Source organism: Patella vulgata, chromosome 2, assembly GCF_932274485.2.
Source record: "Patella vulgata chromosome 2, xgPatVulg1.2, whole genome shotgun sequence".
Classification (NCBI taxonomy): domain Eukaryota; kingdom Metazoa; phylum Mollusca; class Gastropoda; family Patellidae; genus Patella; species Patella vulgata.
In genome coordinates, this window is record NC_065880.2 from 83,729,419 (window position 1) to 83,750,657 (window position 21,239).

General features: G+C 37.8%; 1 protein-coding gene and 1 long non-coding RNA gene across 2 annotated transcripts in view; one reads left to right on the forward strand and one right to left on the reverse strand.

The window, feature by feature from the left end:
• Nucleotides 1-2,199: 2,199 nt before the first annotated feature.
• LOC126809903 (uncharacterized) lies at nucleotides 2,200-10,408 on the reverse strand. Its single transcript, XR_007674984.2, has 3 exons — nucleotides 10,320-10,408; nucleotides 5,873-5,998; nucleotides 2,200-2,281 (listed from the first exon to the last, which is right to left on the reverse strand). It is a non-coding gene; the product is annotated as an uncharacterized LOC126809903 (long non-coding RNA).
• A 9,457-nt stretch (nucleotides 10,409-19,865) lies between these two features.
• Nucleotides 19,866-21,239, forward strand: part of LOC130010644 (uncharacterized) — a 43,403-nt gene continuing 42,029 nt past the window's right edge. Inside the window, exon 1 of the mRNA XM_056098397.1 lies at nucleotides 19,866-20,003. The gene's annotated coding sequence lies outside the window, so the exon portion shown is untranslated. The remainder of the gene's footprint in view (nucleotides 20,004-21,239) is intronic.

Sequence of the window (21,239 nt, forward strand, 5' to 3'; positions counted from 1 at the left end):
CCCTGTGTTGAGTCTTTATTATCTCTCCCGGCTCTCTCTTTTTTACCTGATCTTGGTTCCGTTCCCGCTAAAAAGATATTCACATAGATGTATTAATAATAAGTTTATGGAGAGAGAGAAATGGGGTTTAACGGCCACTCGACACAGACTAGGTTATTTCGGGACTAACATGGTTTAATTTTATTTCAATATTTCGATTGCGCGTAGGGGCCTTTAGCAGTGGAATGAAAGCGGGGGATCCCACCCCGTAAGTAAAGTTTACATTATTTTATTTATATACCACCTACCTGTATTTACAGAGCCACGGTAAGGTGCCTAAGTGAGTAATACGCTGGCTTGCTAGCCTGGAGGTGTCGGGTTCTCTCCCGTTGTTGGCCGAGTTCATGTCCGTCTTGATTAGCCCAGTCGGAGGAGAACTGTAGGACGTTAAGCCCCATTTTATTTCATTTATTTACGATTTCGACAATGGAAAGATATGAAATGAAATAGATTCCTACTTTTCTGCACCATTCCTAATCAAGACGGGAATACCGCTTTGACTTTGAGTTAAATTTTGCCCGGAGATCGGGGCTACGGCTTAAACTACATGTAATTTCGAATTCCAGCTGTCATGGGTTGTTATACGCGCACACCAACGTGTACAGGACGTTGGCGAGGCGAAATAATCGATTTCCCGTTCTGATGTCACAATCAGTATAACGTAATCGGTTCTATTTATTTAACCTGGATGTTTACCTTGCCATGACCCCTCAGCCCCCCCCCCCCCATTTGAGGGCCCTGTCAGTATAACGTAATTGGTTCTATTTATACTGGACGCTTACCTTTTTCTCCCGCCATCTGGTTCTTCAACTTTTCTACAAATAGATTGAACATTATTATATTGGTATGATGATAATGTTAATAAAACTCTTTACACGCACCAGAGAGGAGACGATGTTCAAAATGGTGCTATTGGTGACAAGATCCTAATATCTAAAATATTGGGGATGGGGTGGTTAACGCGTGCGCGCTACATCATAAGGTCTGCTACTAAGTCAATTTTTTCTTCAAAACAAAGATTGATTATTGTTAATTATTACATTTCTGCCACATCCAATTACAATAAAAGCATAGAAGACACCAACAGGTCTGGTTGTCGACCTGTCACGTACACGCAGGGAATCGACACAATGCTACTTGACTCAAGGACAAACCCTATGAACTAACGTACACGCGTTAACCCCCCCCCCCCCCACTAAAAAAAACAAGAAGAAGATTACCATGTGTATAGGGACCAGTCCCTGCTTTAAAGGTTAAAGGACGCATGGCTCTATTTTTTGGAACCTTGAAATAAACAAAAATGGTTCTAAAAGCACATATTAATTTAATATGAATGTATATAAAGTGTTTTGTATTCAATTTTTGAAAGAAAAAAAAACAAACTGAAATTTCTAATCAATATGTTCAGTGAAATACGGCAGTCGTTTACGCCTGCTTAGTGCATTGTACACGTTTTTATATTGTAGTTTGTGAATCGGCCTTTACTAATTACTTCCACATTGTGTTGTAGGACATTTTTTTTATTTGTTCATTACAAAATGACCCCAAAACCGTAGGGTACACGTCTCGTGTACTTGTTATAAAATGTTAATTGTGTCGGGGGATCACGTGGCTAAGTGGGTAAGGCGCTGGCTCGCTAGCCTGGAGGTCGGGTGTTCGATCCCTGCATTGGCCGAGAAAGTTCATCTCGATTTTCCGGCGTGGTTTCCCCTTGTCAGTGATGCAGAACGGAGGGCCTGACAAGGACAGTTGCCTAGTTGTTCGGATGGGACAAAAAAAACCGAGGTCCCGTGTACACATTGGCGTGCACGTAAAAGATCCCTTGGCAGTTGGAATTCGATATAAGAGTAGGCCGTAGCGCCGCTGCCCGGGCAAAATTTCCCTCATAGCACACTGTATGGCGTATGCCCGTCTTCAATTAGCCCAGGTTAGGTGCAGAAGAGTAGGACGTTAAACCCCATTTCATTTCATTTCATTTCATGTTAATTGTGTCTTAAATATTGGATGACAACATCAATATTGATTGAAACTGATCAATATTCAATTCTTGTTTCTAATTTCGAATATTATGGAAAATATTGAGTTAGAGACTTAGCTCCTTTAAAACAACAACATCGATAGTTTAAATTGATATGGCGTTTTATTAAAACAGTACCAATTAACCTACTTTCTAATGCTGGATATCTTCTTTGCCATTCATGTAGAACGGGTACCAGGGTCTTAACCGATGTGTCATCTTCACCTGAAAATTAAACTTTATAATTGGATTTGCCTGAATGACGTTCACATTTTTGTATTTTGTGCTCCGAATGTTCGTTTTTATTCATGATTGTTATGGTTACAATGAAATGGTGTTTAATAGCACGTCAGCACATTTATGCCAGAGCTATGGTTAACCTATGGTCGGTGACACACGAAATGAAATGAAATGGAATGGGGTTTAACGTACTACTGTTCTGCCCCGACTGGGCTAAAGAAGGCGGGCCACTGACACACGTACCGGACACGTGTATTCCTCGTGGAATTTTGGCTAGACACTGGGTCAATTCAAGTACGCTTGTGTTAAGGTTGAGTTGTAGTGGTATATAACTGGTGTTCTTTTTAGTACCTTAACCTGAGTTTAAACTAGTTTAATACCAGTGCTAAGACTGGTGGAAAAAATAAAACACTACAACACTAGTGTTATTTTTGACTGTTTTCCCTTTTGTATCCTGCCCTAATTCATTCATTTCGTGTTGCAGATGCAAACAAATTGGAAGATTGACAAGATTATTAATTGCATACAGACCCTAACCAGTAAGGTTGATGCATATAAGTTAGCCACTAAGAAGTTCTCTATAAGCTGGGGGGGGGGGGGGGCGAATGGTTAGCACATGCGCTCTGTATCATAAGGCCTGTCATTGAGTCAACTGACATGGTTTCGAATCCTCGGTTGTACGTGACAAGGAGTAGGGTCGCCTGTCCAACCATCGTGCGTTTTCTATGTCTCCTCCGTTTTCCTCCGACAGCTAAAGACCCCTACGCGCAAGAGAATTATTGAAATAAAATTAAACCATATGTTAGTCCCGAAATGACCTAGTTTGTGTCGAGTGGATGTTAAACCCTCTCTCTCTCTCTCTCTCTCTCTCTCTCTCTATAAGCTGCATTTCCCAATAATACATTATTAGGTTGCATATTGTTTAAATATTTTAAAAAAAAACTCAGCTGACCACTCTGCTGCAGTTTTGTCATGTGCAGCGACGGGTATACCACTTATGATGTGTCTCACCACTGATCTCGGATACACAATATATTGGACATTCAGGACATTACAGAAAGAGGGGTTACACATAGGCATAGCCTGTTCCCCAAATTCAGATTTAATGAATAAAAATACTGTTTAAAACAAATTAAAAAAAAAATTATACTATCAATGTATAATACTGAACACATATTTCTGCCATCGGCTAAATGGATTGGGTTGGCAAATTCAATCGTTGAGGAATTTTATGAATCTGTCCGAAATATCAGACAAAAAATCAGCAACTTCATATGTACTCCTTACAATCCCAAATGCATGGGCTGGCTGACTATATAATAACCACTTCTCCCCGCTTTCGGGAAGTTAAGTAACTGCGATCTATGTTGAATGTATGTTGTGAGGTGTTGTCTCTGTGTATTATATTCAATAGATAGTTTATCTATTTGATCATTATTCTCGTAAATCAGTAGGTCAGCGATCAACATTCATTTCTTTGCCTTATATTTTGGCCAGTTATAGGTAAAAACAGCATTTTACGCCTGGAAACTAAATCTGAAAGCCTTAAGTTAAAAAAAAGAATCCCTTTTTTATCGTCTGATGTTTCACACCAGTGTTGTTATAAATGACTTTGGTTTCGAATCCCCGGTTGTACGTGACAAGGAGTAGGGTCGCCTATCCAACCTCGTGGGTTTTCTCCGGGTCCTCCAGTTTCCTCCCACTGCTAAAGACCCCTACGCGCAAGCGAATTATTGAAATAAAATTAAACCATATGTTAGTCCCGAAATGACCTAGTTTGTGTCGAGTGGACGTTAAACCCCATCTCTCTCTCTCTCTCTCTCTCTCTCTATAAATGACTTGAACTGAGATTTTTTTTTAACCCCTAGCGGTTAGTGTTAGAGTTATTTTTGACAAGATAATAACCTTCATCAAGTTATTATTATCTAATAAGTTTTTATGTTGTTTTTTTTTACAACGGGAAATTGATATTGAAAATATAGACAAACTGAGGGGCTCAGGTATAAATTAGTGTTTGAGTAACACAGATACGACACTAGTGTGTTACTAGTGTAAGTATATCCATGTTTAACACAACCTCAACACCAAAGACCTTAACTCGGATTGATTTAAAATACAGAGGGAGTCTCAGGCTGATCTAACTGGTGTTAAACACTACACCACCTTAAAGGAGCTAATTCGCTAATATTTGGGACCTAGAAATGGACCCAAATGGGTCGCAACGCATATAATAATGTAACCTGATTGTATATGAACTGATTTACATTCAATTGTTTCCGTTTTGACTCTAATTTCAAAACAGTCAGATCCAGCGAAATACGGCATAAGTTTCAACCGAATAGAAATTTCTAGCGTCTGGTTATTCCAGTCTATTCTGCATATCGTATGACATGAGTTGTGGAATATGTCTAGCCTCGCTCTTTCTGGTCACTTGTTTCAAATGATGACGAAACGCACTATGGAACACGACTCGTGTACCAATGGTAAAATGTTTATTTTGTCTTAAATATTGGATATCAGAAGCCTGCCTTTTCCCGGTAAGATTACAGCATCAATGTTGATTTGAATTGACAAATAATTCGTGTTTTCAACGTGTAAGAATTTGTATGAAATTGAGTTAGAGACTTAGCTACTTTAACCCAGGACTTGAACTGACCCACTGTCATTTCCACATGCTCTGCAAAATCCGTCAGACGTTAAATTTAGAAAGTAAGTGCAAGACAAACCGCATTAAAAACAAACCGAACCGATAAGACAAACCAATGACCGGGACGCAAACTACACAGATATTGTAAGCAACAAACAATAAGTATCAAATCAAGTGAATTCATGGATTTTTAGTCTCTTGCAAACAACTACAATGTTTACAGAGAATTAAAAATAGAAATCATTTACTGTTATTAAATTTTATGTAAACGGTTCCACTATTGATTTTAAATATTATTGACATTAAGTTCACTAAATGTACATGACAAGGAGTAGGGTTGCCTGTCCAACCTCGTGGGGTTCCCCCGGGTGACCGGGTCCTTCGGTTTCCTCCCACTGCTAAAGACCCCTACGACCAAGCGAATTATTGAAATAAAATTGAATCCATATAATTATTCCAGTTTGTGTCAAGTGGACGTTAAATCCTATTTTTCTCTCTCACTCACTAATGTCACTGTGCTTGATATGTACGTGACAAGGAGTAGGGTCGACTGTCCAACCTCGTGGGTTTTCTCCGGGTGACCAGGTCCTTCGGTTTCCTCCCACTGCTAAAGACCCCTACGACCAAGGGAATTATTGAAATAAAATAGAACCATATGTTAGTCCTGAAATGACCTAGTTTGTTTCGAGTGGACGTTAAATATTTCTCTCTCTCACTCACTAATGTCATTGTGATAACTATAAGAGAATACTTGTCGAAACGTCGTGCTTTTATAATAAAACTAGTGATTGTTTTCCAAAATAACTGTGTTCTGTTAACGTGTTTCTCGATCGCTAAAAAGATTATACTGTATTTAACTACAATGTTGGAGTTGAATCTGAAAAGAATATTATTCCAAAAATCATATAAGCTAATATGTATCTACTCACGTGCATTTTCTACTCGAAGTGGTATATAGACAGATCTATGTAATACACTATTACCAACACACTCGTTATTACTTTTAGTTGATAAAAACGCCACATTACCATTCTCATCACAAATATCTATAACAGCTACAATATACAAAATGAAATGGGGTTTAACGTTCTACTGTTCTGCTCCGACTGGGCTAATGAAGACGGGCATACGCCATACAGTGTGCCCGGATAGCGGCGCTACGACATACTCTTATATCGAATTCCAACTGCCAAGGGAACTTTTATGTGCACGCCAATATGTACACGGGTCCTCGGTTTTTCGTCCCATCCGAACGACTAGGCAGCTGGCCCTGTCAGGCACTCCGTCCTGCATCACTGACAAGGGGGACAAAATGGAATTAAATGAAGTTTAACGTCTTTCCTTTCTGCACCAACCGGGTTAACGAAACTGGGCATACACCATACCCCGTCTTCATTAGCCCAGTCGGAGTAGAACAGTAGGACGTTAAACCTCAGTTCATTTCATTTCATATGCTGTACGTGGCAAGAAGTAGGGTCGCCTGTCCAACCTCGTCGGTTTTCTCCGGGTCCTCCGGTTTCCTACCACTGCTAAAGACCCCTACGCACAAGCGAATTATGTAAATAAAATTAAACCAAATGTTAGTCCCGAAATGACCTAGTTTGTGTCGAGCGGACGTTAAACCCCATTTCTCTCTCTCTCTCTCTCTCTCTCTCTCTCTCTCTCATTTCATATGTAGGTGGGTAGATATAACAATATGATAGGGGGGACCTAGAACAAACTGCAACAGAAATCATTTCTTTGGGAACTGTTCAGGTATGGTCTCTAGTACTCCCATAACAAAAGCGGCCATTATCGGTCTTGGGGAAATTTGCATAAATAATTTAATTCCAAGATGGCCGCCAGTGGACTAGAAAATCGACGAAATCTCCGAAACGGTTGGCTTTAGTGCAACTAAATGTATTACCGACCTATAGGAAATCGATACTCCCGAGTTCAAAATTGCCGACATTTTTTTCCTACGACCTTATCGTAACCAAAGCCCTATATAAGGAAAGTTCCAGGCGCCATTTTGGATACCAACTATGACGCCACAAAAACCATGGTGTCATACAGCTTTACTTATCATTACAAAACGTTTTATTTACTTCATGCAGCATTATATAGGTGGGGAAAGATATAACGTTTTACCTTAAACAAATTGCACCAATGCAGTTTGGTTCAATGATAAATATGTCAGACAAAATTATACTCAAAATCGGTCGAATTTGGCCAAGGTAAAATGACGTAATCAACATAATTCAATATGGCGGTCTTCAGGAATGTGTTTCAGTGGTGGAAGAATAAATAATTTTTAAATTCCTCAAACACAGAACGATTATGCAAGCCAAATGTGCCTAAAAGTCGAATTTGACAAATATCAATTAAAAAAATGTATTTTTCATATGGTGCCGAGCAGTTCTTTCAAAGTGGCTGCCAAATTTGGTAATATAATGCAATTTAAAAAAACAAACAACATAAATAATATGGTAATAAAAGGGCAGCGATAATTTCATAAGATATGACTTTTGCTATGACTTTTATATGGTTTTCGATGTCCGAATTAAAAGATAAATTTCTAAAATCCAAAATGGCAGCAACACAAATCGGCAGATGTTAATTTAATCGTCATTTTTCCTTGTTGGATATTACTTGTAACATGTCATTTCCACGGTTCTCGATGTCGCCGAGTTCAATACTGATCTCAAAAATGACTCCATGATGGCAGAAGTTCAAAATGGTCGGCAAAGTGTTTTCCAAATTTGCGGAATTTGGTTATATATCTTATATATGTGTTTTGAAGTTGTTGGCACAACTCTGATCTCAAAAATAAATTTCGAGAATTCTTGATGGTAGAAATTCAAAATGGTCGACAAAATGAAATCTAAATTGGTGCTATTTTAATTAACCGTCATTTTTTTCCGTTGGATATGTCTTATATGTGGATTTGGTGGTTTTTAGGGTTACTGAATTCAATGTTGGGTTCAAAACTTAATTTCAAATAGGATTGTCACCCACCAAATTTGTGCGTAAGCTAGAAACATCAGGACAAATTACAGAAATCATCTTTTACGGTCAGTTTTGTAAAAGCAAGGACAGAACCTCACCGGACCTCCAATAGAGTGGGAACCCCTCGCGAGGCCAGGTTCAGAGACCCTCGGCCCCCTAGCTTGTGAAAAACTGTACTACTGGGGTAATCACAAGTGCCGGTCGTGAAATGAATAACAAACAGAAATGAAACCGCAGTAACTATCGGTCTTGATGTTACCAGGGACGGACCGGGAGTCGAGGGTCTCTAAATCATAATGAAGACATCTGAACTCAATCAATCAAATCAATCAACCAGGCTGTTGTCGTTGCATTCACATGTCACCAGAAATTTCACTGATGAAACAAATATGCCCGAAAAACACCCTTTTTTTTTATTTAAATTACACTGATTTTAAATGTTTTATCCATTAGTCAATTTAAAGAAATTTCAATTCCCGAAATATTGATGATACAATTAATGATCGATGACCGAAAACTGTCACACAATCCGGAATATCACCAGACCAAAAGTCATGGAATTTCGAGCACTTTATTTTGCCGGCTAGAAGGCAAATGGGTTTTTCCCCCTCAAAATATTATTCTCAGACTTAAGTTGTGAATTTACTCAAAATTGTTCGCCTTATTTTAACTAAAATATAGCCCTTTATAAAACTTTTGTTGCTTTAATGTATCAAATACATCAATAAGAAACTATGTGCTGGAAAGTTTTGTGTTTCTGCATCAAAGATATTTCTCATAAACAATGATTGAAAGTTGAGCAAATTCTCAACATAAGTCTGAGAATGGTTTGTGAACTAGGGTCTATATTTTTAAAAGCGTATTCAAGTTAACTATCTTTAATAGCGCTTTTATCTGGTGTATCTTTTATTTTGATTTTTCTTATGAATTCAATTAGATTATATGACAATTGTGTGCGCTTTTGTTTTTCGTCTCATCCGAAGATGTACGTTGTCCCCTGCCAGGTCTTCTGCCCTGCACCACTGACAAGGGGTACCACGCCGTAAAATCCCGATGAACTTTCTCGGCCAACGCAGGGATCAAACACTGAACCCCCAGGTAAGCAAGCCAACGTCTTACTCTCTGAGCCACCGTGTCTCCCAGCTATAGATGAACGATGATGTACAGTTTCAGTTTGGATGAAGATGTGTTCTTTTATAGAAATTGTACAGCGGTTCCTGGTTTCAATACAATTTGATAATGAGAACGACGTAATGCCATCAAAATGACGTTACGACGTCATAATAAGGTCGTAGGTAAAAAATGTTGGCATTTTTGAACTCGAGAGTATCGATTTCCTATAGGTCGTTAATACATTTATTTACACTGAAGTCAACCGATTCGGAGATTTCGGCGATTTTCTTATCCACTAGCGGCCATCTTGGATTTATGTTAATTATGCAAATTTCCCCAAGACCGATAATGGCCGCTTTTGTTATGGAAGTACTAGAGACCACACCTGATTTCTGTTGCAATTTGTTCTAGGTGCATTGTTATCTACACCCGCCTAATGCTATGCATTGTGCTATGAGAGAAATTGTGCCTGCCCGGACTGCGGCTCTACGGTCTACGGTTCTTTTACAAGATATTAAATGAAATGAAATGGAGTGGGGTTAACAGGGCATTAGGTAAAATTAGCTAAAGAGCTGACAGTTCTCGCTATAATTATAAGTTAAAATGGGGTTTAATGTCTCGTGAGTACATTATTGTATTTTATTTAAATCCGTGGTTATGCTTGTAAAATTGTAACACGAGAGAGGAGAATTGTAGTTTAACACGCATCGTTTATTTACCAGCATTCGTACGAATTGGCGCACATTTCTTAAATCCGCCCCCCCCCCCCCCCCCCACACCTCCCACCTTGCCGTATTGAAATTAGAAAAGTAACTGCACTTTCGTCCCCCCCCTCGCCCACTTGCTCAGCTACATAATTTTTTTTTTGTAAATCAACACTTTTAATGAGAAAAGTTTCTCGGCCGTCTTTATCCTTTATCGTCAGATAATGGACGGGATGGGCACTCAAATCACGAGATAATGATATAGACATTATGTGATATCACAATTAATGCTTTGCATCCATGAAATTGAATCACAATGTCATTGTATTAATTCATAATAAAAATTGACGTCAAACGAGGTGTTGAATTTCTCTGTTTAAAAAGCTCAATGTGTATGTATATACGCCAAAATGACGACAGAGACAATGTGGGCGGGGGCACTCGGCAAACCTCGGCAGATTCCGATACCCTACATCTGTCGAGGTTTGCCGAATGGGAGGGGGGGGGGGTACATTGTCTCAGGAACCTGGCAAAATTCCTGGATCGGCCTCTGTCATGTTTTTGTTCTTACCACCAGAATCAAAATTACAGACATCTTTTACGTAATCAACAAAATTACGACAACCACAGTCAGCATTTAACAACTTCGTCATTGAATCTGCAAAACACAAAAAATATTTCAATCAATTAGTTGAATTACCGGTATGCCCCAACACAGGTTCCGACTTAGCATCCCACTAAAAAAAAGTTGGACATACGCCTTGCAGTGTGCTGTGGGGGATATTTTGTCCGGTCCATCTGCTCTTCTTCGCATTCCAAATCTCAATAGTCTTTTTATGTACACGCGGCTAGGCAGTTCCCAATCTGTTTCACAGAGAATTACGAGTCTCGTATAATATCTCTGTCATAGATGACTGCCTTAACACGTGCTGTCACAGCACGCGGTGTATATCATTGGCTGAATGGCGCGTGCATTGGTTACATAAGACATAACTGCTTCGGAGAGAATGCTGCATTTTAGTCATTTTAATACCCATTTACACTAAATCGGAAATAATTTTTAACTACAAATACGTCAAACGCCTTTATTTATTTTTCCAATATATACAAAAAATGTTTTAGAATTTAATTTAATTTGTCGCAGGAAAAAAGTTAATATTTCTAGCTCATTAAGCCGCATCAATGTCATCCTTATCAGTGATTGTCGCGGCCAAGCAAATATTCACTGCGGATCAGTGTGGGCAGTTCCATGTCTGTACCACCAACAAGGGGGATAAAGAATGGAAAAACTCTCGGTCATTGAGACAGCGGTTTGTGTACGGTACGACATAAAAAGATTCATTATGTGAGGTCTAGATAAAGAGCTGACCCTAATTCTTGCTATTACAGTTCCAAAATACATAATGCAAAATTAATATATTGAAACTTTCATTCAAATTACTTTATTCTCAGCGAAGTTACCACTGTTTGAAGTTTTGACAAGATGTGGCATATTGTTTATTAATATTATCGTAGCAACAGTAGGTCTACTAGTACTACTTAGTACTACTACGGTACCGGATGCATCTTTAACTTTAATGATATGTCGTCTAATACAGAACAACTTTCAAACCTGTATACTTTAGGTCAAGTCAGTCCTGTGGTGTTTAAAATGGCGAAGGTTTTAACAGGGCAGAGGCGTTTGAAGCAAAAGGTTTTTCTTCTCAATCCTCACATGACATTTGATTTCATATAAATAAAGACGAAACAGATGGGTCTATTTTAGTATTTAGTAGGCTACTTGAATTTCAGGCTTTTCAGTTACTATTTCATTGTAGGAAGCAGGTGTGTTGACGCAAGGGCAGGGTATTCATTGACATTGTTGTTGCTTCACTGTAGTGTTTTGGTTCGCTTAAACTTCTTAAATTTTAGCCATGGTCCAAGAAAGACCGGTAGCCTGGCTAGGCCTAAGCCCCTTTTGACAGGCTTTGATTTGAAGAAGAGGACGCTACGTCGTGAGCCTTGCGTTGTAAATTAATTATAGGCCTATCGTAGATTTTACTATACTTGCCTCCGTATAAAAGAGTTATGAACATGACTGTTTCTAATCCATACTAGGCCAATTCAGATCTTGATCAGAGCAGAAATTCGTCGTAAAAAGTAATAATAAAATACTAAAAACAAAGACAGCTCCACCTGTGTAAAACAAGATCGATAACTCTAAAATCTATTATAGACGTCATCTGCTATCAAAAATGAAATAAAATGAAATGGAGTTTAACGTCCTACTGTTCTGCTCCTAACCTGGGCTAATGAAGACGGGCATACGCCATACAGTGTGCTATGAGGGAAATTTTGTCCGGACAAAGCACTACGGCCTACTCTTATATCGAATTCCAACTGTCAAGGGATCTTTTACGTGCACGCCAATGTGTACACGGGACCTCGGTTTTTCGTCCCATCCGAACGACTAGACAGCTTTCCTTGTCAGCCCCTCCGTCCTGCATCACTGACAAGGGAGAACCACGCCGGAAAATCTGGATGAACTTTCTCGGCCAATGCAGGGATCGAACATCCGACCTCCAGGCTAGCGAGCTAGCGTCTTACCCACTTAGCCACGTGATCCCCATCTGCTATCAAATGTCCACCCCAACGCCATGGACATAATAATAATTATTATTAGTCTATACTCTATCTATCGTCTATCGGAGAGGGTTTATTTTCATTAGAATTTTACAACTTCAACTTTCAACTTTTTTATTTGCATATTACGTCCATTAAGAACATTATACAAAACATACGCATACATCAATATCAGGTATACAGGCAGTGGTGTTTCCCTTTACTCTTTATCGACTTTTAACTGTCAAGGGTTTTTTAGCGTACAAGTTACAGATGTGGTAAATTTTTAGGCCTAGGCCTACTTAGTCTACCTAGTAATAATAATTAATAGTATTATTATTCATAGAGTATACATAATGTAAGTATACATAACATAAAGTAGACAGTAAAATTATTAGGCTAGGCCTACTGTCTATATTATCAAATGTAGTTTTTACTCCGTTCACAAATATATCGAGATCAATTTCAAAATAATATACCTTTTGATTTTTTTTGATTTTTTTTTTTTTTTACGAGGCGGGTGTTTCATTAGACAGTACAGTTACTAGTGGTAATTGCGGACTTACCATTTGCTCCTACAATTGTGATATCGTCGAAAATCTTCCAGCCAATGCTCTGACTGATTAATGACAACCCGACCCTCCAAATGGGCAACGTGAAACAGTTAGCAAAGGTTTTGAAATGTGATGAAAGTTCATAATAATATGCTATATGCTTAATTGAATATTTACAATGGCAGCCCACAAAATGGCGCAGTTTGTAAAACAAATAATTTCTGGGCCCTTATTCACGAAAACTTAAACTAAGATAAAATCGAAATTTTAAGAAATACTGCAATTCAATTGGCTGACCAGTAAAATCCATTTGCATATATCCAATGAAGTTGCAGTATTTCTTAAAATTTCGATTTTATTTTAGTTTAAGTTTTCGTGAATAGGGCCCAGTTCACTGTGTCCGTTATAAATGAAACCCTATTTGACGTATTTCGCCGGGAAATCTGTGACATTTTTATGGAGAGCATTCCCACCCCATACTGGAAAATCCAGGGGCCACGACTGCTGCTGTGCTCAGATCAGTTTATAATTAGGCAATAAAATATCTTGGACTAATAACTAATTTAATTTTCACACCATCATTTTGTCATTTTATGCGAGAAAGAAGAGCATTACGACAAAAAAAGCCCACCACCACCATCCCACCACACACCAACATACACATGCACACACCTCGCTACTAGTAAATTGTGGAGCCGCCACTATGTTTTTATATGTCAATCGACTATAAAATACACGTATATTACATAGACTAGCACGAGCCGTTGAAATAAACACACAATACAAACAGAAGATTGCTATTTGATTTGATTTTATAGTCTTTCTATTGACTACTTCAGGCTTCTACTCCGTTCATTCGCTATATTAAATCTTAATTAAATCATACCGATCACAACACCGAAACATAAACTAAATATTGATAATACACAAAAACACATACTTATGGAAGAAACAGCTACTTATTTATTTTGGCGACGTTTAGAAGAGTATTCTCTTAATGATATCAAGTTATTAGGACAGCAGCGTATCTACCTACTCTTCTTGCGAATTCCAACTGTCAAGGGTTCTTTTACGTGCACTTCAACGTGTACACGGGACCAATCGAACAAATAAACGCTGCCCTATCTCCCCATCCTACACCACAGACAAGTGAATGTCGCATAAGAAAATCCCTTGGAACTTTCTCGACCAACAAAGGGTCAGAAACCGGGATCTCATGGCTAGTGAGCCAGCGCCTAACTCACTGAGCCACCATGGCTCGAAAATTTTAATCGCTATGTGTGTTAGCCTATAAAATACAACCAAAGATGTGTAAGTTATAATGAGATCAACGCGATTTCCAAGCAAATAATGAGCTCGCTCCAAGTCGGAGGAGTGGATTCGATTGCATCGAATGTTTTCTCTGTTTTCTTGGATTATTTTTCGCTGACTGCTAAAGAGATCCGTGTGCATACGGATTCATGAGATAAAGATAAATCATATTTTATCTCGATTGATCTAGTTATGTCATGGTTGAACTCTGTACCCGATATCTTTTCTTCTCCGCAACTGTGAAATCTCATCCTCGGTATCCCCAGTAGTATCATTCAGTAGAAGGAAACGATGCCACATCGGGATACCGAAGATGATAAAAGCTTAGAATGACTAATAGACACAAAATATTAATTTACGGATTGAATTAGAACGGAACGATACCACATGGGGATACCGAGGATGATGAAAGCTCAGCATGACTAATAGACACAAGATATTAATTTACGGATTACATTGTCTTTTATATATTAAAGTTTAATTGCAGGAATCCCTTGAAAACTACAATATCGTGAAAAAGAATCTCTAATGGGAATATCGGTCCACAGAGCGTTCAACTTCGTTCAGTATTTACAACGATATGTTGAACAGAAATTTCATCGATCTATTCTGCTCGCTATGTAATAAGCCCGCCGCTATTTGATTGTCCGCGAATTAATACCGATGGGCCTATTTTATATCCAATTTAATCCAAGCCGCGAGATTATCTAGCGTTGGTATATTTTGTTTCTTAGTTTTAAAAATGTTAAATAAACAATCTGAGTAAGTTAAGCCAAAAAGCAAAAGCGTTTACTTAAAAAAGAAGAAGAGGGGGTTACGGTACCCTTTAAGAAGAGACTTTCTGTAAACTGGGCAAAAAATATCTTCTATTTTTCGGAATAAATTGTCTTTTAAATATCAACTACCCATGTAAATATTTTAAATGAGAAATTAAATTCAAGACACTAAGTTCAACCCTCAGTTACGTTTGTCGCTTTTGATTGAAATGTTAACCCCGACCGTTCCCTTTAAGAAGGGCGTTTCAATAGGTCTTGTATTGAATGGAGTTTATATTAAACCATAGTGCTGTGTAATATAATATCGTGTATATACAGGTATAAGAAAAGACTGAATGGGTGGCTTTATAGTTCAATATGGATATCATGATACCGGACAAACTTCCGTGTATATCAATATAATATATATTTCATGTTATTTCAACACCTCTTTTATTCTGGTATCGCCAGTCGTCATCACCAGGTGAATTGTGTTCAAAAGGATATATTAATTTTAAATAACGATATGGTATCCCCGGTCGTCGGCAACAGGTGAATTGTGTTCAATACGAACATCGTGATATATTTATTTTAAATACGATATGGTATCCCCAGTCGTCGTCAACTGGTGAACTGTGTTCAATACGAACATCGTGATATATTAATTTTAAATATCGATATGGTATGCCCAGTTGTCATCACCAGGTGAATTGTGTTTAATACGATATACTGATTTTAAATATCGATATGGTATCCCCAGTCGTCATCAACAGGTGAATTGTGTTCAATACGAACATCGTGATATATTAATTCTAAATATCGATATGGTATGCCCAGTCGTCGTCACCAGGTGAATTGTGTTTAATACGATATACTGATTTTAAATATCGATATGGTATCCCCAGTCGTCGGCAACTGCTGAATTGTGTTCAATACGAACATCGTGATATATTAATTCTAAATATCGATATGGTATGCCCAGTCGCCGTCACCAGGTGAATTGTGTTTAATACGATATATTAATTTTAAATAACGATATGGTATCCCTAGTTGTCATCACCAGGTGAATTGTGTTTAATACGATATATTAATTGTAAATATCGATATGGTATGCCCAGTTGTCGTCACCAGGTGAATTGTTGTCAATACGATATATTGATTTTAAATATCGATACTAATTAACCTTGGATTTGTATATATTTATCACAGCAAGGTAAGTCTTAACATTTTTTTTTTTTTTTTTTTGGGGGGGGGGGGATCACGTGGCTAAGTGGGTAAGGCACTGACTCGCTTGCCTGGAGGTCGATTGTTCGATCCCTGCATTGGCCGAGAAAGTTCATCTCGATTTTCCGGCGTGGTTTCCCCTTGTCAGTGATGCAGAACGGAGGGCCTGACAAGGACGAAAAACCGAGGTCCCGTGTACACATTGGCGTGCACGTAAAAGACCCCTTGGCAGTTGGAATTCGATATAAGAGTAGGCCGTAGCGCCGCTGCCCGGGCAAAATTTCCCTCATAGCACACTGTATCGCGTATGCCCGTCTTCATTAGCCCAGGTTAGGTGCAGAAGCGTAGGACGTTAAACCCCATTTCATTACTTTTCTTAACATTTTATATATAATAGTGATATGTAATAACAATCGGTGGCGTGTGTGTGTGGGGGGGGGGGGGGGGTCGAATCCAGGAGTGAAATTATTATTATTATTTTTAAATTTAAGTTTTAATCCAATGTTGGAAATCGTGACACTGGATTAATATTTCCAACAATGTCATATTTCTCATTTTTTTTCTAATAAAATGTTGGAAATATTAAACATACATTATGCAAGAGCTAAATCTGTCTGTTGCAGATCTTTCTTTAGGCCTGAAATGTTATCTAAATTATTAATTAGACATTAATTAACCTATCCAGACCATAATCAACTCTACATGGCATCGCTAGCCTGCTATCTTAAGTGGATTATAACTTTCCTTCACGATTTAACGATTAAATGGATAATCGAGACTATGCTGTTTATCGTACTGACTTTAGTAATGATGAACGAGGCTAGGGTTCATAGCGGATCAATTTGAATGAAATTTTCAGCAAATTGCCTTTACGTTATCTAGTTTTTAACTATTATAATGAGAACTGCCAACTCTTTATCGAATTTCCCATAATGTATCTTTAATACAATGTCATGATTTCCAACAATGTCAAATTTCTATTTTATTTTTTTTTAATGGAGAATTTGACATTGTTGGAAATCATGACATTGGATTAATATTGGGTGTGTGAATGTAATATGTAGGCCTACCTTACTATAGAATATATATACACCATCACATTTATATCAACCCTTTTCATCGCTTTGCCATTTAAAAAAACGTTATAAAGGGATTCAGCCATCTAGAACCTTATTCTTGTACACATTAACTGTACCTATATATAAGTTAAGCATTAAGCTTTTTGCCTAATTTATTATTTAGCTCATCCCTTTCAATATTTACCTCTTTCCCATAAGCACCGCCAACATCCTAGGTCAGTGCTTCTGTGGAGACTTAACCTCTCCCCAAAATTCTTAAACCTAACCTACAATCTCGCGAAAAATCGCGTGCACTAACCTTATTTACATCTCAGCGACCCTGACGAAAAATGAACTGGCCTTAACAATTAGATTTAGCCCTTTAGAATATTCTATGTCGGAATGTGTGGTGCCTCCGATACCCAGACATTGTCTAGAACAATCTTCGTAAGATGTATTTGGCCGATATATTGTAGAACAATTAGACGTAATCCGTTGTCGGTAGTATACACATATCACATATATTTTGGTCGGAATGTATATAAAAGACGACTTTAGAGCGGTGGGGCGGGGGTGGTTATGGGGGAGGGGGGTGGTACTCCGAAAGCCATAATCAAAGGTCAAAGGTCATTTATTCGCTTATTAAATAGCTACACAGGCAGCGTATATTCAACTTTCAAAAACGAGCATTGAAGTTTAGTAATAAGGGAAATAACAAATTATCGCCAGTAATCACAGAACTCCCCCCCCCCCCCCTGATATAAGCAAGCACCATTACCACAGCTTTAATATGTAGGCGTAAAACGTGTATTTTTAAAATCATTAAACTGTTTCAATGACTTTGAACTGGACCGTCACAGAACACATTTCTATGGAGGGAGAGAGAGAGCGAGAGAAATGGGGTTTAACGTCCACTCGACACAAACTAGGTCATTTTGGGACTGACATATGGTTTAATTTTATTTCAATAATTCGCTTACGCGTAGGGGTCTTTAGCAGTGTGAGGAAACCGGAGGACCCGGATAAAACCCACGAGGTTGGACATTTCTGTGGAATACAATTACTGTTTATTACTGAGGAAATGAAATGAGATTGGGTTTAACGTCCTACTGGTCTGCCCCGACTGCGATAATGAAGACGGGCATACGTCATACATTGTGCTACGAGGGAACTTTTGGCCGGACAGCGGCGCTATGACCTACTTTTATTTTGAATTCCAATTGTCAATGGTTCTTTTACGTTGTTACTGAGGGTGCGATTTGCTAGGTTTGCGCTGTGGAGATACTTGGTTTGGGCTATCGATTTGCCGAGTTTCCACTGTCAATTACTGAGTTACCACCGTAATTAGCTGGGTTTAAACTGTCGATTTACTGGGTTTACGCTGTCGATTTCTTTGTTTAAACTGTCGATTACTGGGTTTGAACTGTCGATTTAATTATACTGGGTTTGAACTGTCAATTTAATTATACTGGGTTTGAACTGTCGATTTAATTATACTGGGTTTGAACTGTCAATTTAATTATACTGGGTTTGAACTGTCGATTTAATTATACTGGGTTTGAACTGTCGATTTAATTATACTGGGTTTGAACTGTCGATTTAATTATACTGGGTTTGAACTGTCGATTGCTGTGTTTAGACTGTTGATTTACTGGGTTTAAACTGTCGATTTGCTGAGTTTCCACCGTTGATTAACTGGGTTTAAACTGTCGATTCCTGTGATTAAACTGTCGATTTCTTTGTTTAAACTAACGATTTACTAGATTTAAACTGTTGATTTACTGGGTTTAAACTGTTGATTTACTGTTGATTTACTGGGTTTAAACTGTTGATTTACTGGGTTTAAACTGTCGGTTTACCGAGTTTCAACTGCTAATTTACTGGGTTTACATTTTATTGATTTGCTGCCCCACTGTCGATTTGCTGAGTTCTAAACGTTCATTAGCTAGGTTTAAACTTTCGTTTTACTGGGGTTACAGTGTCAGTTACTGGGTTTACACTGTCGATTTGCTGGGTTTACGATGTGGATTTTCTGGGTTTACACTTTTGGATTTGCTGTCTGAAATTCGTCTATAGTCCAAATGCTAAAATTGGAGTCGTTAACTGTTGTAAACAGATACGCTTCGGTAACTTCTATAATTGGATACATTATAAACAAGTTCACATTGATGATGATGAATTTCCATCGATTTCAGCATTAAACCCAAAGACATGTAACTACACCCTGTCGAACAGTGCAAATAAGATACTTATATTATCCCGATTTCTTATATAATTTTATTATTCCGATATATGATTAAAATTTATTTTTATCCTTTGTGATATTTGTATGTAATTGTAATGTACACCGAAGCACTTTGCTGAATACTTCGCTATATAGATGTTTTTAAATGATAAAAAAGATATACTATGTGTAATGATTGAGCCCCACTTTAGCTATTGAGTCTAAACCACGACATGTAACAGTACACGGTTGGCTAGAGACACTGAGATATATTTCTATAGTGGAGTTATTTACACAAAATACCAGTTTGAATATATACCCACGATAACTTATCCTTCGTCTATTGTCTACCTGTATGCCACGCCTTTATAATATAAGGCCTGTCTTTTACCACCAGTTGTATTAAGCGCACTGCTCTGACCCCAGTGACGCCACAAGGCACATAAACGTGTGATTATTATTTATTTAGTTTTAGTCTAGATATATTGAGAAAATCAGATTAAAGGGATTATATTTAATTCATCAAAAGTAAGTTAAGTTTAGTACCATAATTATGTTTTAATATATATGTGTATTTTTATATATTCATGGTAATGTCCGATCTTAGTTTACATCCAGGAAGTAGACAAGTTTTTCCAGGGTTAGGGTTACGCTGGAACTATACCAGAGAGCTTTACGGGCCACGAAACTTGTCTAGATTGTTTCAATGGCATTTAGTAATTGAACTAGAGTATACAGATCACAATTCTATGGAATACAATTACAGCTTATTACTGAGCGACGTTTCGACTAGGCTTCTCTAGTCATTATCAAGCAATGATAAAATTTGAAAATGTGATAAGACAATATATAATACATGTACACAAGGATACTAAGTTAATGCTGACCAACCAGAGATACCCCTACATGTACTTCAAGGGAATCTAATTGGTTGGTTGGTCAGCAGTAACTAAGTATTGTTGTGGCTGACGTGTTGTTGTCAAGAGAATAGGCGGAAATAGGCCAATCGTTTTTCGGATGTAACCATAAAAGAAATTAGAGTTGCAACCCTTTCGTCTGAATATAATGGAATTATTAAGTTCACGAGATCCCTCTCCATTATTTACATAAGTTTAATTATTGTACACAATGAAACCCCATTTCATTAGAAGGCTGTTGTATATTTTGTATCTTCATTGTACTGCAGTTGTCATTGTTTGCTTGATAAATTCGAGAGAACCCTCGTCGAAATGTCGCCAAAATAAATCCTTCAAGTAACTTGTATTCCATAAAATTGTGTCATGTATTATTCTCATCCAGTTACTGAATGCCACTTTAAAGGGACAATAACAATCTTGCTGGCTTGACAGCTCCAGAAAATAAAAAAATAGCCCTATTCTAAGTACTAGATGTGTTAGTGTCCTAAAAAATAGCCCTATTCTAAGTACTAGATGTGTTAGTGTCCTACCTGTTGTGTAAATTATCCATTAAATCCTATTTAACTTGTCCAGAGGGTTTAAAAATATTTTTAAATCCAAGTCACATTTGAAAAGCTCTACATCAGGCTTTTCAAATCATTTAGTTGAATTTTTCCAATTTTTTAAATTAGGTGTGTTAAGATGAAATTTGTATCATCAATTAATTAGAATATTGTAAAATAGTACAATTTGTTGACCAGAATAAAGATTGGGGCATATTATTCAGTTACAACAAGAGTGGTATTGAGCCTTTAACAAAATATATAATATTTGGTTTGAGTCATGCTGAATAATTTCACAGTTATAC